Source organism: Papaver somniferum, chromosome 10 (genome assembly GCF_003573695.1).
Source record: "Papaver somniferum cultivar HN1 chromosome 10, ASM357369v1, whole genome shotgun sequence".
NCBI lineage: Eukaryota > Viridiplantae > Streptophyta > Magnoliopsida > Ranunculales > Papaveraceae > Papaver > Papaver somniferum.
Window position 1 is genome coordinate 150,923,093 of NC_039367.1, and position 24,760 is coordinate 150,947,852.

Below are 24,760 nucleotides of genomic sequence, written 5' to 3' on the forward strand. Positions count from 1 at the left end.
GGAAGATGAGCAAGATGAAGAGGAAAGTGAGGAGGAAGATAATGAGATTGATCGAAGTCAATTAGCAACCCAAAGCCAAGTAGTAGTGGAACAAGGTGGGCCAAGTCAATAACTGACACAAGGCAAAGACAAAGTAAAAGTTAAAGGTTCACACCTTCCTCATATTGATGGCATGATACCTGACCTTGATTGTGGTAGAATTTGGGGTGCAGCTTCTTTTGATCCGCGGAATCTATTTGGCTACAAGGACTCTTGGGCTCGTATTATCTATCAAACCTATGTAAGAATTTCTATCTTATGCATATGTATTGTTTTGTATTTATATAAAATCTCTTAATCGTATTATCTCCTAATTTTAGGATCATAAGAAGGTTGTGCGTGTTTACTGAAACCAAGCCGCGTCTCATTGGGATTTGTCTAAGGAATGTGAAGAGGTCCAAACATTAGTAAAGGATTCTGGTCTATATCCTTTGGTTGAAAATTATGTGAATCCAGATATTGTGATAGTCAATTGCTTCGTCGAAAGGTATCATGGTGAAACAGATACCATGCACTTCCCGTTTGGCGAGTTGACCTTGATCCCTGATGATTCTCAGAACATTCTAGGCTTGAGTGTTACCGGCAAATCAATTGCAGAAGGAGATCATTTTCCGAAGCTAGAATGGTCGAAGTTTCACGCACTTACTAACAAGCTGTTTGGTTGGGACTACAAAACTTACGTGGAATGCTTCTATGTATCTAAGACTAGTAGGACAAAGACCATCAAGCTGGCGCTGCTTAAGAAGAAGTTTGAAGACACGGCGCAGAGAAAAGACAAGGATGGATGGGACCCCGCACAGATTCGTATACAGCCGCTGCGTACCTGTTATTCATCTTGGGCACTAGGGTATTCTCTGACACTAATAGCAATAGGTTAGTGAAAACTACCTTCAATACTTGGATCCGTTGGAAGAGGTCTTTAGCTATGGCACCTTGGTAATGGCACATTTGATGACGGAGATGAGAAGGGCCTCTAAGGCGGTTACAAACCAATTTGTCGGTAATTTCACTCTATTCCAGGTAATTTTGTTTTTAAACTTACGTTCTTATTTATATTGTTCACATGTACCCTTATGATAAACTTAGAAAAAAAATTTACTGATTTTTATATGTATCATTTCACATTTGTATATCTGTGAGCTTATGAACATTTCCCAACATTATTCAAGGGCAACCCCTTCTTGAAGATTATACCCATTGATGACCTCGAGGATCCTAGAGCCAAGAGATACCAGTTCAACAGCCATCTGAAGCTCGGTATCAATCGTCGACTGACAGATATGAGATTGGCTCTGGACGCGATGACTACCAAAGATGTTGTGTTCGACCCTTACAGGGAGGCTAGAGAAAACCGCCAATATTTTAGGTTCTATAACGTTGCATTTTACAATGGGCCTTTGTTCCCCCCAAAGGGATACGTTATGGATGATCCTCGACGTGTGATGCGGCAACTTGGATATAAGCAATTACCCTGCTTCATGACATCCTCTACTAAAAGGTATTAGCTTGACCTTTCGGTATCCATGTCAAGTTCCACAAGGTTGAGGGTAGAGTATGATCTAATTCCAGAACCAACACATCGGAGGGATAGGGAACCACGTCGTTTGGTAGATGCTAGTAATTGGGAGCTTGTGAACAACGGTGATGAAGCCAATCCCGCCTACATTGATAATTACTTGGAATGTTCACAGACTTTTGTCGTGCGCCCGGACGACGTCGAAGTTCCACCCCATAAAATCTTTACATCCTCGAATTCATGAGGTTTTAACTTCGCCACTAGGGAGTGACCAACAAAATCTTTCGGATCCCGGTGGTTATGACGGCCAAACCACACCGTACAATCCCATTCATTTTCTTTGTCTCCTAAATAGAATACAAGCTTAAAGGGGCAATTTTCCTTCCTCGTATGAGTCTTGTATACCCTAATAGTCTTCTGTGTATATACATAACCCTTTCTCTTATGGCTATCCTTCTTCTTGTATTGCCCACATCTCTCGCAAACCATCTCAAAACGATTATCTGAACGTTGGGTATTCCTCACCAACACATATATGTTCTTAAGAGACGTCTCTTTGTCCCAAGCAATTGCTTCCTCTGAAGACTTTATTCCCTACATAAGGACAACAATGGGAGATTATAAGGTTCATTACAAGCAATCCCCATATAAAGTTCTAAAAACTAAGTGAAAAGTATTGTTTGGTAACATACCAGAGGCATTTTATAGTATTCGGACGTATCCGGACCAAGCGGTTGAGAATTTGTTGGATCAATGTATGTCACAATATAAGGAATGAATGAAAAAAATTGAATTAGTTCCAAATATAATTAAATTACTATGCCGGGTACTGGTTCCAGCATGCTCGACGACAGCTCCGACATATTAATATCAAAACAACCTAAGCCGAAAATTGGTGCCGGCATTATGGAATATTGTTTCGGAATTCCGGAACTGCACTTGAAGAAGAGGACCTAACTTTAAACAGTACCGGCTTTGTATTTTCTTGACGACAAATGCCGGAAACGGGGTTGCCGGCATGCTTGTTACACAAGTTTCGACGCCGGAACCAAGCCGGTATATTACTACCAAAATCACTAACTTCTGGATGTTTTTCTTGTGGTACCGGCATGCTCTTTTTATAAGGCTTAAAGCCGGAATACAGTACCGGCGTGCTCGATAATTTATATACTACGACGGTATTGAAATTCAAAATTCTTTAACTCCTAGATGTTTTTATTGAGGTGCTGGCATGGCAAAGTTAGGAGTGAACCATGTCGGCTGAATATTCGGTGGTAGGTAAAAAGTTAACTGCGCGCCGGCATGGAATTTTTGGTTGACTACCACGCCGGTAAATGTTTCAAAATGGGGGATATTGTTAGCCGGCATAGAAATAGTATGAAAACGATGCCGGTAATTTTGGTGCCGGCATGGTATTCTTACTATTTCTATGCTGGCACAGAGCTTTTTCAGAGAAAAAAATGGCGGATTCAAAAAAAAAATAATCAAAGTTTTTGACCTCTTAGCGGCATTACCTGTGTATTGGGGATGCTTGTATGTTGAACTGGTTTACTTTCTTAACAGTTTTGGTACGTACATTTTGTCCAAAACTAATTTGGTCTAACATTTGTCCAACTTAGAGTTTGGTACTTGAAAATAACGTTGACCCCTATTGACCGCTTATGACCAAAGTTTAATTAATTTTGTGTAGTGTATTATTAGAGTTTACAAGTTTATCCCTGATATGGCCTATGATCTAACAACTCTAAAAGAAGTCACAAAACTAAATGATAGATCCATGCTACATTAGATGTTATATTAGACCACCCGGTCCACCCCCATTACACGTATCATGAAAACCCATTTACTTCCATCCGCCATTATCAAGCTGGTTTCTTCAACTGGTTTGTTTTGCTTCCTTTATTTCCATCGCCAATAATCATTAACAAAGATATATACAATTTACTCACCACCATTTTCTTATTTCAAATTATAATCGTCACTAGATATCACCCTATGAGTTTTCATTCTTTCCCGATAAATTCCCTAATCACCCAAGAATTAGCCAACTAAAATAAGAAAATCACCCCTGTAAATGAGAACCAGTACAATAGAGACCTTGAAGACCAGAAACTCTTTCTCCAAAACTTGCTAGAGATGTATAAATGAATCGATGGGTGATTTGGGGATCTGAAAAACCCATTGATGAACATAGAAATTGACGGCTGATTTGGGGAACTGAAAATCCCCAATTATCACTAGCCCAGAAGCGGCTATAAATGACGAATGAAGCCTGTTATGAAACATAATTTATCACGGTTTTCATTTGTTATTCGAACCGTTATTTATTTGGTGTCTCTTTATAAATAACAAATCGTATTTGGTGTCTCTTTATAAATAACAAATCGAAAATGTTATTAAGTATGACAGATTAGATTTATAATTTAAAGTCACATACTTAATTTGTTATTGAGTATCACACTTATTATATGTTAAATACAATAACAGTCGATATCTGTTATAATGGAGGCAGTTAATTCAAACGAGAATGTTCCGTCAATTTCTTGCTAACGTTTCAGATTTTTGTATTCAGATTTTGGGAATATGAAACCCTTTCAGATTTAGATTTAGTGTTTCAGAAATTCATTTAGATTCAGGTCCGTATCTGAAACTGATTTAGTGTTTCAGAAATTCATTTACAGCATTATGATTTCAAACTGAATCTAAAATCAACTTTATTAATTATTCAGATTTTGAATCTCTGGATACGAACGGAAAGATAAATACTAGCAACCTTACATATCAAACATTAAAACTGAGTTCGGTCTACTATTACCCTGCCACTCTAATCCCAAAACATCTGCACCGATAGTCCTCCTGAGAAAGATGAGAAACCAGGATCAAACACCTACTAGAGTTTGATCTACATGCGTTAAGATGCCTATTCAGAGTTTTTGTGTTTCATATTGCCAGTGAATAAATGTAGTTCATATGACTATCACCCAAACAGATAACATTTCAATTATATAAGAGAAGAGACTTTGTTGACTTTGATGTATATTGAAGTGAGCCACACCTTATGCAGAAAAAAAAAACACACGCAAGTTAATTAGGCACAAACTGTAAATCCAAACTTAAGGCCAGTCATACTTCATAAATTTATGTCATGGACAAAATTTTGATTACCCAACACAGACCAGAACTGTTCCAATTTTGTCCAATTTACATGGTGTTATTAAGATTGGTATACCATGGTAAAGTAGCCTGAGTTCAGTGGTTCCAAACTCTTAATAAGCAAATGAAGCCGACATGCACAAATATCCAACAGAAAATTAATTCTCAATATAAGAATTACACGAAAAGACTTTATTAAAAAAGAGTAACCTTCAGACAGAACCAAATATAAGGAGGATGGACAAGATAAGTATTCATTATTCCTAGATTATTGAGAAACAGAGTGGTATTCAATTCACATTTCCTAATAGATTTCTGGTGCCCAACAGAAAAAGAGGATTGCGAGATAGTCCCACTATACCTTTTATAATGCTCCCACCAAAGATTTGGTAACAGAATGAACTTACTAACTACCTATACAACTTATATACCACCAATATCCTGCTACACTGCTCTACTTCACAAAAAGGGACTTACCAGGAAGTGATTCCAGTCGCATCATTCTGAACGGAGCCAGCTTCAACCGATTTGATTACGTAGCAGCCTCTGGACCATCGATCATGTTACTCTATTGACTCCATCAGGGACCATTTTCCTGAGAGAGCCATAGCCATGTTTTTCCACCAACCTCCATTTGATTTTCAGGCTGCATCAGAAAGATATGATGACATGAGATAAATGCATAAGAGATTGGGATCAAATAAACATCAAATCGAAAATTTTCCTAAACTTTATACACAAATTGAAACATGGAAGGCATGAACCCTTGTATTTTTAGAGTTTGCTTTCTTACCCGTAGTACCACAAACATCACCACACCACAGTAGAAAGTTGCATGAGCACTAGACCATCCACTTCCATAAACAGCCATTATAGCTAAATCAAGCTATCAATAAATGTTAATACCAGATGAAACCTAAGCACCAAAAAAATCTTCATCAATCTTTAAACTACACCCAAAAAAAATCAGTGAATGAACAACAAAAATAAAAGAAGATTGAAACCCAAACAAGACAAGTTAGCTAATTATAGATCTGGTACTTAAAAGGAGAGAGGTTTTTACCTTGTAAGAGTCATGACACCATCAATTACCAATAAACACCTGCAATCATCAAAACCCTTATAAGTATTAGTGAGATTTAAACAACATCTAGGGCTTAAATGTTTGGTGAAGAAATTAATAATAATAAAGAATAAATAGAAAATTGAAGGTTCATAGATCATACCTTCTACTTTTACAGGGAAAAAACAAAATTAAAGTAAGGTTTCAGAAGGTAAAACGAAAATTGGGTTCGTTATACGGCTAAATCTGAACAACTATGGGTGGAGAAGATAATGAAATAGGTACAATTGTGTGTGTGATTTGAGTAATTCGGGGTTAGGGTTTGGTAGAATTCAATCATATAAACTCTGAAGAGGAAGAAAACTCAACAATTCTCTCTTTGTATAACTGAATGATACGATTGGAAAGCAAATCAATGAAATAAAGAAACTAATTTTGGAGAAATCTGCCAAAGCTTTGCCCTTAATCGAAGAGAAGAGAAAAGGAGGAAGAAGAAAGAGAGATGCGCAATTAGGTTAAAAATAGGAAGAAGAGCGATAGATAAAGATGCGGGTCAAAGTCTTAGATTATGGCATACCGGCCAAAAATAAAGACTCATGGCAACCATATCGGTGGCTATAGAAACATGTACATGATATTTAAATAGCTGGTCATTTTTGGGTACGCAATAGAAAATTGATGGTGGGCGTACATAAATCTAGCTTATTTATCGTTATTTAGTTCTTCATCGTTAAATCACACGTCTAATAAATTATCACGTTTGAGAATGACAGTTTTTTTACGTTAATTGGAGGATCCCACCATTTTTATATTATATGACGGGATTTGTTTGTAAAATTCTAATCACACAATTAATCTGTCATTTAAAAGCGTGATTAATAACCCTTTCTGAACTAGTGTATGTGACAAGAAAAGTTACTGGAAGAAAATTAAGAAGAGTTAAACAAATGGAAAGGCTTCATGAAGATAGTTGCTGGGTTTTATGGAAAAAATTAGTTGAAGTGGTGAATTAATGTACGAGGTGATGGTAGTGGTAAATTAGGGTTCGTGAATGGGGGATAATTTATTGAATTTGGTGTTTGTATCTGTTTGGGTAGGAACACGATCCGTTTGTTGAAAATGGTATTTGTATCGTGAATGGGGGATAATTTTTTGAATTTGGTGTTTGTAGCTGTTTGTTGAACAAGGATGAGAAGATGAGATACAGAGAACTGGTTGTAGCGGCGGTGATGATGCGTTTGGAGAAGGTGAAAAGATGGGTTCTAAAATATCTAAGGATAAATGTTAGGAAAGTGGAGGTTATAGTAGTAAACTCGTATTTTAGTTTAATTTTATTTTCTATTTTATTTTTCTTTTTTATTTATTTTATTAATTTCTAAACAGAAGTCAAAATTTAACTGGGTCAATTGAAGTCAACGTTATTTTCAAGTACTAAATCCTAAGTTGGACAAATGTTAGACCAAATACTTACTCTGGACAAAATGTAAGTACCAAAAACTAAATAACCCTTTTCTTGTGGTACCGGCATGCTCTTTTTCTAAGGTTTAAAGCCGGAATACAATATCGGCGTGCTCGATAATTTATATACTACGCCGATATTGAAATTCAAAATTCTTTAACTCCTAGATGTTTTTATTGAGGTACCGGCATGGTAAAGTTAGGAGTGAACCATGTCGACTGAATATTCCATAGAATATTCGGTGGTAGGTAAAAAGTTAATTGCGGGCCGGCCTGGAATTTTTGGTTGACGACCCACTCCGGTAAATGTTTCAAAATGGGGGATATTATTAGCCGGCATAGAAATAGTATGAATATGATGCCGGTAGTTTTGGTGCCGGCATGGTATTCTTACTATTTATATGTCGGCACAGAGCTTTTTCGGAGAAAAAAATGGCGGATTCAAAAAAAAATCAAAGTTTTCGACCTCTTAGCAGCATTACTTTCTTGGGTTAATTCTTCAAAAAACACTTCATGCTCACAAAAATCATGATCCAAGGGTGTTGGTTCTTCATATAATTCCAATTGTGAGTTGTTATCATTAACCGAAGATTGAAGATATGCTTCTTGTTATAGTTGAGCTAAAGATTCAACAGCTGCAATTCTCTCCTCACAATCATCTTCCATTTTCACAAAAAAAGTTCCCTCTCAAAAAAAAAATTCCCTCCTTCTACTCTCACCACACTCACACAAATTCAAATAAAAATACACACTAATCATTTATCAAAAATCTTAAGATTTTACTAATTATTATTAACCACTAAACCTGATTAGTGAGGGCTAGATTAGGAATTTAAAAATTAAATAGATAAGGGGTGACCCTGATTTGATATTTGGATCCAGTTTTTGTCATTTTCCTCCATCCCCCAATTAGTTTTGATATCCCCCAATTGCGTGTTCTTTATTTATTATGGTTTTATCTTTTTTTAACATTTTTATGATTTTGGAAGGATCATAAAATAACGGTCCCGAAACTAAAGCACCATAAGAAGAAGTTTTGGTCTTTGATAAAGAAGGAAACACAGTGGTATCCTTGGTACAAGCTTCGGGGTTACAGTCTGGAATTTATTCTACATAAAAGCAATTTGATGTTATTATTGTTTTCCATTTAGGGAAAGATTTTCTTGCCTGACATGATAAATCTTTTTCACTTCGGCGAGATGATTATCACTCTACATGATGCTCTCCAAATTATCGACATGTCCGTGGATGGAAAAATCATGTACAATTCTCTTTCTTTAGAAAAGCTTTAGGACTTGCCTAGGAAATACTTAGGGTGGGGTCAAATTGAAGCCAAATAAGAGTTTGAGAATGTTTGTGAACAACAACTATATAACGTCCTCTAACAATGTTTCAATGATTGAAATGAGAGTTTAGAATACATAACCATGGTTGGATATAAACATTGTGAGACAACTCATATGTGTGTAAATTCAATATCCTTGAACCAAAGTATGCGTACTTTGCTGCTCAGGATAACCGGAACTAAAGTTCGCGTACCAGTACGCGTACTACCGGAAGTTCACATCCCGTGAATTTCTGCTGGAGTTTGTGAACTGAAAACAAACTTAATTCGGAAACTTAAGTCCACGTAACAGTATGCATATTTATGTAGGTTAATTTCTAAAGACAGTTTAATTCGTGAACTAAGACATTTATATTTTAAGGAATGGAATCTTTGCAAACCGTGGCTATAATGTTCATGAATCGATTCGAGTGTAGCAAAAAAATTTTTGTTTCGATTGTGTCTTGTAAACTTCTATGATATCTAAGCAATTGAAAAACTCTCTAACTAGTTCATTTGAGTCATTTGAACTAGTTGTGGTAAAGAAGAATAAGGTTGATATGAAAGTGCTCATATGGCTAACCTATGGTTAACTACCGTTGAACCAACGACTTGTACACGTCTAGGTACGGTTACTCAAACCTAAATGAAGTTCAATTTCATGTGTGTGTAACAAGCTAAGTTCGATCTAACGGTTAAAAGATGTTAGCTTGAATCTAATCAGGTTTTCATCTAGCGGTGAATATTGAATGCTTTGTTACCAAGGTAGCATTGATTGCAAACCCTGATTTGAATACTATATAAAGGAGAACTTTAGCAACTGGGAAACCTAATCCCCACACCTCCTGTGTGATATTAGTTGTATAAGCTAGAGTCGATTCTCCTTTAACCTTAGGTTTCTATCGAGACCATGTAGGTTAACGACTTGAAGACTTCATTGGGATTGCGAAGATGGGCCCAACTATTTTGTATATAGTTGCGTGATCTGATCTTGCGTTTTCTATCGTATTTGAGTACAATCGTAATATTGGCTTGAGATTAATATCTCCGATAGGCAAGATAGAAAAGTAGTCATAAACATCTTTGTCTCATCGTTTGTGATTCCGGAATATCTAGTTTCGCCATCATACGTTTTAGATTATTTTGAGGTGATTGATAATTCTAGGATTTTCTTCGGGAATATAAGTCTGGGTTATCGATTGGTTCATGTTCACCTTGGTTTACCAAAAGACGGAACAAAACTTGTAGGTATTTCTGTGGGAGACAAATTTATCTATTCCTGTAGACCTTTCTATGTGATAAAGATTTGTTTATTAAAGTCTTCGACTTCGGGTCGTAGCAACTCTTAGTTGTGGGTGAAATCAGCTAAGGGAATCAAGTGTGTAGTATCCTGCTGGGATAAGAGACGAAAGGAGGGCAACTGTACCTTGGATCAGTGTGACATTGATTGGGGTTCAACTACAGTCCATACCGAAGTTAGTTTGTAGTAGGCTAGTGTCTGTAGCGGCTTAATACAGTGTGTGTTGAATTTGGACTAGATCCCGGGGTTTTTCTGCATTTGCGGTTTCCTCGTTAACAAAACTTCTGGTGTCTGTGTTATTTCTTTTTCGCATTATATTTTGTTATATGATTGAAATATCACAGGTTGTGCGTTGAATTGATCAATTGGTAAATACAACCTTTGGTTGTTGATTGAAATTGATTGATACTTGAACATTGGTCTTTGGTACCGTTCAAGTTAATTTCTCTTATGTTCAATTAGACTCGCAGATTTCTATTTGCTTGAGTAAGTATTGAATCGAGAAATTGAGATATAACTCCTTGATATACTTTTTATCAAGATTGAGTCTGACTGTCTAGTTAATTCTCTTAAAAGTATATTGTATTTAGTCCATACAGATTGCTGAGAGAAATATTGGGTGTAGTGGTTAGACCCCCGTTTTTTCAATTGGTATCACAGCAGGCAAACACGTTTAAAGACCTCACAAGTCTGTGTTTGTAGCAATCTGACTCTGTGGACGGAAGATTATATCTTGTTGTTGTATACCAAAAATTCTTCCAAAGCTTTCAATTATGCCAAATGTCTTGAGATTGCCTCAAAGGATAACTCCTTAGCTGATTATTCCGAATCCCGAGATAGAAAGGATGTTTTATTAAATTTTGATAATGTTTCCTCAAATGAGATATTTGACACCCTATCAAAAGCTGAAACGGATCTCACCAGAATCTCAAAAAAATCTACTGTGGCTATTGATTTTTATAGTCATGTTCATCTCATTGATGAATTTGAAAAGTCTTTTGGTCGAGAACGGGAACTTTATAATATCATTGAATCCTTCTCCAACAATATCGAAAAACTTATTCAAGAACTACCCTTCAGCGTGAAAAGATTAGTGTTCTTGAGAATATTGTTAAAGAAGACTCAATTAGAGAAAAAGATTTGATCGAGACGCATTCATCTGATCTAAACAGACTTCGTGTTGAGAAGGAGAAACTAGGTGCTTCCCTTATTCTAGCCCAAGAACAGTGCAAATCCTTGAAAAAGGAAAACTCTATTTTAATGAGAAATTCTTTTGTACCAATGATCAATTTTCAGACAGATTTACAGTACATGAAGAGATGTTCTCCCAATGAAGTTCCTGCAAAGAAGTGTTTACATAACTTGCAATCCTCTAACAGGGATATGAAGTCAAAACATGCTCGTGTAAATGTTTTTTCCTCCACGAACCTGTTCCTTTTGTGGGAAAAATAATCACTGTGATCTTCATTGTTTTACCAGGACGAAACAAATTGTTAATCTCCATAATTTGCTTCTTTCTACTGTCAATGGAGTAAATCATCTGAGGACATCTACAGTGAATCTCTTGCCCGCAGAAAACCAGAAATCTTATAAAAATGATCTCTTTTCAAGAAATCATCACAGGTTATGTGTTCCTCATTATGGTATAAACTCTTGTGCCACTAATGAAGACTTTCGTTGTGGTTATAAGAACAAGTCTGGTAAGGCTAGATCAAGAAAATGGAAATCCTCCAAATTCCCTATTATGGAACCGATTTCTAGAGGTCCTAGACTCAGTCTTCAGAAAAATCCTTCAGATGGACTATTGAAAGGGTTTATGACAATTTCCTCTGGAATACGTTATAAACTATGGAAAGAAGGGAATATACAAGTAAAACGGTCAAACAACTTGTACAATCCTTCTCTTATGTTTGGTAGTGAGATCACTTCTCACCCCTTTACCTAACTCTAGGTAACCTCATCCTTGAATCAATCTTGAGAGGTACATGGATGATGACTATGTGAGTCTCAAGATTTGTTGTACAATTTTGTGTGTTGTTTTCTTTTGTCAATCAATCTGAGTTGTACAAGTCTGCTTCATGACTCAGACTCTAATTTTAAGTATTACTAAGAAATATTGACAAACATTGTGGTTTTTTCCTCTTACTGGATTTTGTTTAAATACATCATTCTCTTGTGAGCGGTCCGTGAACGTCCATGTCCTACTCCTGTGAGTTCATAGGGTTTCCTTAATGAGAAGTGTCTTCTCTTAATACATATACATCTTATATTGTATTAATCCGTCCCTAACAAAAAAAATTATATGGAGAACTCTGCAAAATCTCAAGAGATTGTGCATATTGATATGGAAGAAGACACTCAAGGATGTGATTCGATTCAATGGCTGGTTCTAAAGAAGAGGCTTGCAAGGAAGGAACACAACTCTTGGATGGGTGAATCTGTCAAGGATTTAATTCGTTTTCAGAACGATTCAAAGGTCGAGTTTGCAAATCTTCAATTGCAAATAAACCAACTCTTAGATGATCAAGCCAGAATCCTTGAAAATCAAAATATTCTGATACAGAATCAACATAAGCTCATCATGGAAGGCTAGACAACTTTCTCGGGTTGTTTATTGTAAAGTTAGCAATATAATTCACAAACATGGTGTGTCTACGGTCAAGAGAGTAAAGGAAATCAGTGATACCTTCTATGATGGATTCATTGAAAGGTATGAGATTCTCAATGAACTTTGATTTGATTTTGTCTAGGAAATCTTCTTATAAGAATTTTATTCTTGTGTTTTAGAAAGAATAACTAGAGTTTGGAATAGCCATTATTGTGATTACACATAGCTATGTCCAACAATTTTCATCTTCAATATTTTTAGATTTATTTGCTTAAACTCTAAAGTTTGTTTGGAAGATGATTTTGCAGTATTAATCTTTATGGTTTTATATATTGCAATATTTTGGTATAGGATATGCATGTTTGCGTCCGTGAACTATGATCGTCCCATATGTGGTCAAAAGTTAAGTCTTTCATATATCGATATGCAAGTATTGATAAAGGATTGAATGAACTTTTGACAAAACAAAAGATAATTAAGCCTATTGTATGTCATTATGCAAATATTGATGGAAGATAGGATGAGCTTTTGTTTACAAATATTATGTCTATTATATGTCATTCCGCAAATGGTGATGAATCTTTGTCTATTCCACAGTATTGATCTTCCCTGATCCATATTTCTTATGTATGTACTGTGCGGCTCCATAAGTTCTCTTATGATGAGCATTTCCGATTGAATTAATCATGGGTTCTCTTGTGGTTAATTTAATTGAGTTTCTGGATACAAATTCATACTCTTATGTGATTTATTAATGTCCAAAGAAATCCTTATTTTCTTGTGAAAGTAAGGTCGCTCTTGTTGTTCTCTCGAGAATGACATTTTATGGGGGAGAGTTCTTAATTGAACTTGTGCTTAATTGCCAAATCTTTGTGGGGAGTGCGGATGTGGAATATTATAGGGGTTATCTTGTATCTTTATAAACCCCTTGATGAATTCATTTAGCTTCCGCTATTTGATTGCATCTAAAAAGTTGATATGTACTTTCTTTTGGTCATGAAGTGTCTCTATGGAAATTTCATGAGGATCCCACTAGTTTTCGTACCTTTGCCAATTTTATTGACAAAATGGGGGAGAATTAATGTGTAGTTCGCACTACAAATACATATGATTTTGGGATCATTATGTAAGGGGGAGTGGTTTTTATGTGAGATGAAGTATTGACTAAGGGGGAGTGATACATATCACCATAGTATTGTTGTCAAAATTGTGATGCAATTGAACTTTGATGATGTGTAATAATACTATGACACTGTGTAACAATGATCGAGAGCTTTTGTTTTCTCATTGTTATGGCTACGGATCTTCAACAACGATGATGCTGCATTGAATATCTTTGAAATCATTGGAGTGCTTGGAAGTGACGAAAATTTCGAGTAATGTTGAAGAACCAAGAGGATCCAAATTGTTTTTCGAGTCATTGGAGTGCATATGGAAGAGAAGCTGCAAAGTTTATTTATTTTTTATGGAATGCATATGGAAGAGAAGCTGCAAAGTTTATGACGAAAATTTCGAGTCATTGGAGTGCATATGGAAGAGAAGCTGCAAAGTTTATTTATTTTTTATTCCATATATACGTATTGATAGTTTTGTCACTAAAATTGACAAAGGGGGAGATTGTTAGAGCACTGCTCGTTCGAACTCGCAAGCGTTGCTATCTCAAGCTTGTTTGTCAAGTTTAGTTGCCAAAACTATAAGTCTTAATTTTTAGTCTACTAATAGCTAAGTCTCGGACTAGGATAGAAAGTGTAGTTGAGATCTAGACTCCACGGTGTTCATCATGCAAAGACGAAGAACTACTCAAGGAACTGGTAGAACTTCATCGACAAAAAGGTATGTGGAGACTTGAACTTATCTATCACTCAAAAGTCTACTTTATCTCATATCTTGAGACAAAAGTCTTATTGCTATATAGACTTGATTATACACATATACTATTTCGAGCTGAGTTTATCTCGCTTATCTATTTCTCGAAATATGTGTTCGTAAGATTTTGCTTTGCCAAGTTCATCTTTACTAGTGATGAAAGTCATATTAGTTTCAATTACTTGAAAATCGCTTTGACGAAAAATAGTTTGTGAACAACAACTATATAACGTCCTCTAAGAATGTTTCAATGATTGAAATGAGAGTTTACAATATAACCATGGTTGGGTATAAACATTGTGAGACAAATCATATGTGTGCAAGTCCAATATCCTTGAACCAAAGTATGCTTACTTTGCTGCTTAGGATAACCGGAACTAAAGTCCGCGTACCAGTACGCGTACTTCCGGAAGTTCACATCCCGTTAATTTATGGTGGAGTTTGTGAACTGAAAACAAACTTAATTCGGGTACTTAAGTCCACGTACCAGTGTGCGTACTTAAGTAGGTTATTTTTTCTAAAAACAGTTCAATTCGTGAACTAAGACATTTATATTTTAAGGAATGCAATCTTTGCAAACCGTGGCTATAATGTTCACGAATCGATTCGAGTGGATCCAAATTGTTTTCGTTTCGATTGTGTCTTGTATACTTCTATGAGATCTAAGCAATTGAGCAACTCTCTAACTAGTTCATTTGAGTCATTTGAACTAGTAGTGGTAAAGAAGAATAAGGTTGATATGAAAGTGCTCATATGGATAACCTATGGTTAACTACCATTGAACCAACGACATGTACACGTTTAGGTACGGTTACTCAAACCTAATTAATGAAGTTACATTTCATGCGTGTATAACAATCTGATGAGTGCCAAATAATGTATATATTTATCCCTTTTTGTTGGCATTTTAACTCATCTTTTGTGCATTAATTCTACATTTTATCCCATATTCTGTATTTTCATTGTTTTCAAGAATAAATATTTTTATTAATTAATTTTGCATTTTTAGGTAATAAATAAAGTTCGGATGAGTCGCGGAGCGAAAAGAGCAGAAAAGCAGTGAAAATCCGGGAGAAATCATGCAAGGAAGCCGCGAAGAATGGTGCGCACAACCTCATTTTCTACACACAAAAACGCCTCCGTTCTCAGCCGTCAGATCAGTTCCCAGAAGCATCCGATGGTCGCTCCTTCATAGAGCATCAAAATCTGAAGTCTCTGCCAAGCACCACAGCGCTGAAATTCCAAGCCTTCAGATTAGATGGTAGTTGAATCCAACGGTCGCTCCCTTGTTGTTCATCAACGTTTGATATCTCCGCCTTACACTACAACACCTAACCCCATCTAGAGCCGTTAACTTCGTTGTATCAAAACATCTGACGGTCGCTACCAACCTCATCAGGAGGAACCATCCGATTCACCTACCAGCTTCGCATCCAATGACTCAGCGTCGCAGATCATCAAACTCGATACACTCGCCTCACACTCTAGCGACCGAGCACCTACACCCCAAACAAACGCACCCTTCCCCTTTCTCCATCGAACCCATCTCCTCCATCACCACCACCTCACCCCAAATCACTCCACTGTTTTCTCCCCAACTCTATTCTACCTAAACCCATCACGTACCATCTCTTTAGCATCACTAATAACCTCAATTTATCATCTCTCTGCTCACTGAAACCCTAGGTGAGAAATTGGGGATATAAGTGATGATTAAAGCATCAATTGGAGCTCGAGAGGAACGAGAAGAAGCAGGAGAAGATTGGGTCGACGAGATGGAGCGAATATCTCATCAACAGTAGGTAAATCAATTTCACCAAACCCTAGTTCTACTGATTTTGGGGGAAAATTGGGGGAAAACCCACATATGTGTAATGGGTATAAATTGATGTCATATGAAGTGTGTAGAAGACACTGTATACCTCTCTGGACTAGCCAGTAGAGAATTGGCCACAGAATTTTTATGAATTTCAATTTCAGTGCTTATCTGTTGACAGTTGAAAATTGCTTATGTTTGTAGTTGTCTGATATGTTGCAAATTGTGTCTAATTTATATCTTATGATGAATGTATGTTGCTACATCATGGTTAGCATGAGCTAATCAGCATCAGGCTAAGGCTCAGTGAAGCCTTGTGCACTGTCAAGTGTAAATGAGCTAGGATAGTTCTTCCTTGTATGTTTTGATTGTGCAAATGAGAGATACCAATGCTCATAGAGCCTGTGATTGGCTGTACTGTCAAAAGACAGCCAATGCTAGGGGCAGACTAGTGAGCAATTTGGTATTCTTCCATTTCTAGATGTATGCTTAGGAATAAACATAACCTAGAAACATGTCATTTGATTAGGACACAAGGTGGATCATAAGCCTTGGCTTACCCACCAATTCCCTCTCAGAAACTTGCATTTTCAGTCCTGTGTGTTTGCAATTCAGTTATTTTCTTGCCTTTTATTTTCTTGCACTTTGTAGCAACTGTGCACTGAAGTCAGTGCATAAACTCACCTTGCCCTTGGCTTCCAAGCCTTGGTTCTTTGTTGATTTACATTGCTTTTTTCTTAGCTGTTTCTTTGCTGCTTTACCTTGCATTCTTGTCTGTTTGCCATTTACCTTGCCTGCCCTTAGCTCACTACACACCTTAGCTAGGAAAACTTCTTATATGCTCCTCTCCCTGTGGACAAACCCCTACTCACCCTTTTATTACAAATCTTGGCCTTGTATACTTGCAAGTGTTTTGTGTGTGTGCTAACCACCACAACAAGTTTTTGGCGTCGCTGCCGGGGAGCTGGCTGCCATCTTTTTGAAGTTTTCAAAGTGCTGCTGGTGTGCAAGTGTGCATTTGTTGGTTTCTGCTGTTGTTGGTGTGCACTACCTTGCACTGCTGCAAGTGCAAGTGTTGCTGAAGCTACTGTGAAGCTGCTGCTGAGAAGCTGCAGATTCTGCTGGTGCTGCTGCTGCTGCTGCTGGTGTGGAGCTGCTGCTGCCAAGCCAACTGGGCTGCCAACTGAAGCTGTCAACTGGGCTTGCATATTTCTCTGCTGCTGGGCTTGTGCACCCTCTGAACTGGGCTTGAACCAACTGAGCTGGGCTCAGTAACCTCAACTGCTGCTGGGCTTGCAACTTCTGCTCTTGGGCTTCGCTGCTTCAGCTGGGCTCCGTTGCTGCTGCTGCTGGGCTCTGCTCCACCTGTTGCTGCTGGGCTTGGACGTGAGCTGCTAGGACGATCCTAAAGCCCAACTGGGCTGTGCAACTAAAAGGGGACTAAAAGCCTATTTTTGGGCTTCCCTCCAAAAACAAGTAAGCCTAACCCATGAGTTAACCCACTTGGGCCTCATTTAAATTCAAATTTGGGCTTGTAATAATTAATTTAATTATTTATTTGGGATTGTAATAATTTTTATTTTCTTTTCTTTTTTTTTTTATATTGGGATGTAATTATTTTTTTTTTTTTTTTTTTCTTTATTTTTCTTTTATTTTTCTTTTTTCTTTTATGGGTTGTTTAATTATTATTATTGTTTTTATTTTCTTTTATGAGTTGTGATAATTTATGCTAGGTTTAGTTCAAAATTTTCAAAGCCCAAATTTTAAACCAAAAACAAAACCCTTCTTAAACCAAACCCATTCAAAACCAAATCTTCATAACCCTTGTGGGCCAAATTGTTTCCGATTGCTCTGTCTGACCAACATGTTAGTTAAGGTACCTACTAGGACATGATTGTGACCTACAGAGACCAGACAAACAGACTTGTTAGAATTAACCCAGACGAACCTATCGAAATTCTAAGTTCTGAGGGAGACAGTCCAGATCAACCAGAAACAATGGGAGAACCCCGTACCCTCAAGGATTATATGTACCCAACTAGAGCCAGTCAACCTTCTTGTATTTGCTACCCGAGGCTAATGGCCATTATGAGCTGAAATCAGCACAATACAGATGCTTCCTATTTTTAGAGGTGTTGAGAATGAAAACCCGTACCACCACGTGAGAGAATTCGAGGAAATTTGTGGAACTCTGCGTTTCACTCAAATGACCGACGAAACCCTGAAGTTAAGGCTTTTTCCTTTCTCCCTGAAAGATAAGGCAAAGGCCTGGCTCTATGCTTTACAGCCTCAATCCATCATGACATGGGATGACCTCATAAAGGAGTTTTTCAAAAAGTTTTTCCCGAACCACAAGACTGCGACAATTCGTCAAAGTCTGAATAGCTTTGTGCAATTAGAAGGTGAGACCTTAGCTAGATACCTGGAGAGATTCAATGAATTATTGCTCCAATGTCCCCATCATGGTTTTGAAAAATGGAGACTTGTGCAAATTTTGTATGAAGGTCTAGATGTGTCCACCCGAACAACGGTTGAGTCGATGTGTAATGGTCTATTCGTAGATAAAACTGCTGACGCGTCTTGGGACTTCTTGATTGAAGTAGCTGAAAAGACGCAACAGTGGGAATCCATCCGTGAAACCAGAAAGACTACATCCGAAGCAAAGGCTTTTAGGATTGAAGCGGATTTTGAGGGAGAGCAAACATGGCATCAATAGTTAGGAGATTAGAAGAGTTAGAACTACATAAAAATTCAAAACCTTCCACCACTACTCTCCGAGAACATGTCGCTTCGTCTGTTTGTGCTGCTTGTAACGACCCCAACCATCAATTCCAAAATTGTCCAGATTTGCTTGCAGTCCAGGAGTCTAGGCTTGAACAGGCACATGCCATGTTTCAAAAACCAGAGCATAACCCTTATTCACAGACCTACAATCCAGGATGGAGAAACCACCCTAACTTTTCATGGTCAAAAGGACCCACTCAAGGAGGACCATCTCAACCCAATCAGAGCTATCAAAACAATCAGGGATATCAGAACAATCAAGGTTATCAACACCCGAGAAACCCTCAACAACAATCAAACTCTCAACAATCATATCCTCAACACAATACCGACAAGAGATTATCCACCCTAGAGGAAATGTTCCAGAGTTTGATGCAAAGTCAGAAAAATCTAGATCAAAAGATGGATCAAATATGTGAGAGAGAAAAGGGTAAACTTCCGAGCCAACCCCAACAAAATCCAAAGAGGATATTTCAAACAGGCACAACATCCTGCACTGAAACCTCACCTGATCAAATCCATGCCATTACCACCCTCCGAAGTGGTAAAGTCATCGAGAACAACGTGGGCGAACCTAATGAATCTGATACAAATTCCACGTGTCTCCACAACCCCAGAAAACCAAAGAATCTGAGCAAGTTGGAAAATCTGACAATTCTACTGCTGTGAATGTCCCTTTGCCAACTCATCTTCCTGTTGCTCCATTTCCTCAAAGATTGATCTATCAACAGAAAAGTACCCATTACAATGAGATGTTAGATCTGTTCAAGAGAGTCAACATCAACATTCCTTTTCTTGAAGCAATCAAGCAAATCCCTGCTTATGCCAAATTCCTCAAAGACTTGTGTACTCAAAAGCGCAAGCTCAATGTGCAAAAACGTGCTTTCTTAGCTGAGCAGGTGAGTTCCATCATTCTGAACAAAACTCCACCCAAGTTTAGGGATCCAGGATGTCCAACAATTTCTTGCACTATAGGAGAACACACGGTCAATAAAGCGTTATTAGACCTAGGTGCAAGTGTTAACCTACTGCCATATTCTGTTTATGAGCAGTTAGGTCTTGGGGAGTTGAAACCAACATCTATCACTCTACAACTGGCAGACCGATCTGTCAAGATTCCTCGTGGAGTGGTCGAAGATGTTTTGATCAAGGTTGACAAATTCTATTTTCCCGTAGACTTCATTGTCTTAGACACTCAACCTGTACAAAACCCAGACTGTCACATTCCTGTCATCTTAGGACGTCCTTTCTTGGCTACGTCCAACGCGATCATCAACTGTCGGAATGGAGTGTTAAAACTGTCTTTTGGTAACATGACGGTAGAATTGAATGTGTTCGATATTAGTCAACAACCTGTGAATCTTGATGATGATGATGTGCATGAAGTTAATATGATTGAAGGATTAATGCAAGATTCGTTGACTAACATTCTATCCGTCGACCCCTTTCAAGCATGTATGGAGAACTTTAACCCTGATTCCTATGATGATGCATACTGTAGTGACGTCCTATCTCTGCTCGAATCTGTACCTCAAATGGACGTCACTGAAAGGAAATATGAAGTGGAACCACCCCTACTCTCTGATTCCAAGCTTATTCCATCCATTGTTGAGCCACCCAAGCTTGAATTGAAAACATTGCCTAGTACGTTGAAGTACGCATTCCTAGGTTCTTCTGATACTTTACCTGTCATTATTTCATCATGTTTAGACACGGAACAGGAAAGTAAGCTTTTAGAAGTACTTAAGGAACACAAAGAGGCCTTAGGATGGACCATCTCAGATCTCAAAGGAATTAGTCCCACCATTTGCATGCACCACATTAACCTTGAAGAGAATGCCAAACCATCGAGGGAAATGCAAAGGAGACTTAATCCTAACATGAGAGATGTAGTCAAAGGAGAGATCCTGAAACTACTTGATGCGGGTATCATATACCCAATTCCCGATAGCAAATGGGTTAGTCCCATTCAAGTTGTGCCTAAGAAGTCAGGCATTACTGTAGTTCAGAACGACAAGAATGAATTAGTCCCTACTCGTACAACCACAGGATGGCGAGTATGCATCGACTACAGGAAGTTGAACACAGTAACAAGGAAGGATCACTTCCCGCTCCCTTTCATTGACCAAATGCTAGAACGTGTGTCTGGACACAGTCACTACTGTTTTCTAGATGGCTTTTCCGGTTATAACCAAATTCACATTGCTCCGAAGATCAGGAAAAAACTACATTCACGTGTCCATTTGGGACGTTTGCTTATAGACGTATGCCCTTCGGGTTGTGTAATGCACCTGCTACTTTTCAGCGTTGCATGATGAGCATTTTTTCTGACATGATAGATAGTTTTCTCTCGAGATCTTTATGGATGATTTCTCTGTTTTTGGTTCCTCGTTTGACGAATGTTTGAAGCATCTTGCCCTCGTGATATCCAGATGTAAAGAAAAGAACCTTGTTCTAAATTGGGAAAAATGCCATTTTATGGTGAATTCAGGAATAGTTCTAGGACACATCATCTCAGAAAAGGAATTGAAGTGGATAAAGCTAAAGTTGACCTCATTCAACATCTACCACAACCTTGCTCTGTGAAGGAGATCAGATCATTTCTAGGTCATGCTGGTTTTTACCGGCGATTCATCAAAGATTTCAGCAAAATCTCCAGACCTCTGTGCAGTCTTCTCTCCAAAGATGTTGCCTTCAATTTCGATGCTGCTTGTGTGAAGGCATGGGAGGAATTAAAAACCCTTCTCACCACCGCTCCTATAGTCCGACCACCCGATTGGAAGCTTCCGTTCGAACTTATGTGTGATGCCTCTGATTATGCTGTTGGTGCTGTTTTAGGACAGCGAGTTGATAGACTACCATATGTGATATACTATGCTAGCAAAACCCTTAATGATGCCCAACTCAATTATTCAACTACCGAGAAGGAATTGCTTGCCGTCGTTTTCGCATTAGACAAGTTTAGATCTTATCTGATAGGGTCTAAGATCATCATATACACAGACCATGCGGCTTTGAAGTATCTTCTTTCCAAGAAGGATGCTAAAGCTCGCCTTATTCGATGGATACTCTTATTACAGGAATTCGATCTCGAAATCCGTGATAAGAAAGGTTGTGAGAATGTGGTTGCTGATCATTTGTCTAGATTAACTTTAGAGTCTATTGATGAATTGAGCTGATTAGAGAATCATTCCCAGATGAACAGCTGATGTCTATCTCAGACCTTCCTTGGTTTGCTGATATTGTTAACTACCTCGCTACAGGTAGGATGCCCTCACGTTGGTCGAGACAAGACCGCTCTAAATTCCTGGCTGAAGTCAAACATTTCCTTTGGGATGACCCATATTTGTTTAAGTACTGTCCAGACCAAATCATTAGGAGATGTGTCCCCAACACTGAACAGAAAGATGTGATATCTTTCTGTCATGACCAAGCATGTGGAGGCCATTTCAGTGCCAAGAAAACTGCTGCAAAGATCTTGCAGTGTGGATTCTATTGGCCATCATTGTTCAAGGATTGCCATGATTATTGTGTTGCTTGTGAACGCTGTCAAAAGCTAGGAAGCATTTCGAGGAGAAACATGATGCCATTGAACCCCATTTTGATTGTGGAGATTTTTGATGTTTGGGGGATAGACTTCATGGGTCCATTTCCATGTCTGACAGCAAGTTGTACATCCTAGTCGCAGTTGATTACGTTTCTAAGTGGGTAGAAGCCATAGCAACCAGAACAAATGACCACAAGGTGGTACTTTCATTTCTAAAGGAGAACATATTTTCACGTTTTGGTACCCCTAGAGCTATCATCAGTGACGGCGGTTCACATTTTCGTAACAAGTACTTTGAGTCTTAGTACGCAAGTATGGCATAACTCACAAGGTTGCTACTCCGTACCACCCTCAGACTAGTGGACAAGTGGAAGTGTCTAATAGGGAAATTAAGCACATTCTGGAGAAGACGGTCAACCCGTCCAGGAAAGATTGGTCATTGAGATTGAATGATGCTTTGTGGGCCTATAGAACAGCTTATAAGACACCAATTGGCATGTCCCCCTATCGTCTAGTGTATGGAAAGCCGTGCCATCTACCTGTGGAATTAGAACATCGTGCCTACTGGGCAATCAAAGAGCTGAACTTTTCTCTGGACGAAGCTGGAATTCAAAGGAAACTTCAACTCAACGAGTTGGAAGAATTGAGAAATGAGGCTTATGACAGTGCCAAGCTGTACAAGCAGAAGATGAAGATGTTTCATGACAAGCGTATTCTACGCAAATCCTTCACTCCTGGTCAGAAAGTCTTGCTGTATGACTCCCGATTACATCTTTTTCCAGGAAAACTGCGTTCCAGATGGAAGGGTCCGTACCTAGTACGCACAGTTTTTCCTCATGGAGCTATAGAGTTGGAGGATGTCTCCAACAAGAACGTTTTCAAAGTCAACGGGCAGAGATTAAAGCCATTCCTTGAGCCATTTCCACCCGACATTGAAACAACCAACCTGGAGGACCCAGTCTATGTGGACTAAACTGGTCCACTCTTTCCCTAAATAACCAAACAGTTTTCCAAATGTTCCCCTAAAAACCAAAATTTTTCGTTTTCCCATCAAAACCAAAATTTGTCTTTTTCCCAACAAAACCAAAATTTTCCAATCCCATTAAAAACCAAATTTTCTTGTAGATAATGTGTTAGTTAAATTTCCTTTTGTATATATTTTGTGCTCATCCATTGTGACTGCTAATATGATGGATTTTTGCCTTGAATAACGGAGTTTTAATCAAGCTTTCGCCGTACAATCGGGTATTCTCTCTCCTTTTACTCTACTCAGCATGTTCCTCTTCATATATTGTTTTATAATTCTTTCCATGTTTTGAAACATTGAGGACAATGTTTAGTTTAGGTTTGGGGGTATAGAGTAGATGACATGATAATTTGCCATAATTGAAAACGAACTCCTTCTTCTTTTTGAAAAAAATTGAAAAATTCCAAAAAAAAAATTAAAAAAATCAAAATTCAAAAAAATTAAAAAATTGAAAAATCATAAAAAATGGAGCTCATTTACCTTGAAATGTTGACTCTTGTGCAAATATGTATTTTTATTAGGAGTCTTAGTCTAGATATTTAGGCACCCTGATTCTAGCACAATTCACATAGTGATAAGAAATTTGCACGCGCACGATCTACCAATACATGTATGGCCTCGATCTTCAAGGTGTTGGATAGGAAGTTACGATTGCCAATCACTTTAGAATACTGAACGAAACTTGACTAGCTTGTTCTTTGGTTGGTTGGGATAGAAGATGGAGGTTACATTAAGAAAGACAACCATCGAATTTAACTGGGTGCATCAAAAAGGGCTACCTCTTGCAAAGTGTCATGTAATCTTTTGTTTCTTTATTGTTATGTATCAAAAGTGTTTCCTTAAAAAAAAAAAAACGATGTATATATTCAGAAAAAAAATATATCAGAAAAATACCAAAAAAAAAAAATCAAGTATTTATCAATTCCATCATCTCTTGTTCCAAAAAAATAAAAAGAGATTTGTCAATGTAAATAAGAGTCATGTAAATAGTCATCTTTTGTTGTTTCGTTGTAATAAGCAAGGAGGGTGTATGCCATTGATGTACAACGCGAGAAATTGTGAAATACCTCCAACTCATTCACAATTCTCGTAAAGTCCGGACAGCTAGCTAGATTTCGACCTCAGTTCTTAGCCTGAGAAACTATCTCTTGGTGATTAGTAGTCATGACTTCAGATCTTTCTTTACACATGTGTAGATACACTTTACACTCTTATCACATGTCTTTTTTTGTTATCAGTGCTAGGATTGTGCCTTCGAT

General features: G+C 37.8%; 1 long non-coding RNA gene across 1 annotated transcript; it reads right to left on the reverse strand.

The window, feature by feature from the left end:
* Positions 1-4,252: 4,252 nt before the first annotated feature.
* Positions 4,253-6,354, reverse strand: LOC113317459. Its single transcript, XR_003343551.1, has 5 exons — positions 5,935-6,354; positions 5,772-5,810; positions 5,502-5,624; positions 5,186-5,354; positions 4,253-4,411 (listed from the first exon to the last, which is right to left on the reverse strand). It is a non-coding gene; the product is annotated as an uncharacterized LOC113317459 (long non-coding RNA).
* Between the last annotated feature and the right edge of the window lie 18,406 nt (positions 6,355-24,760).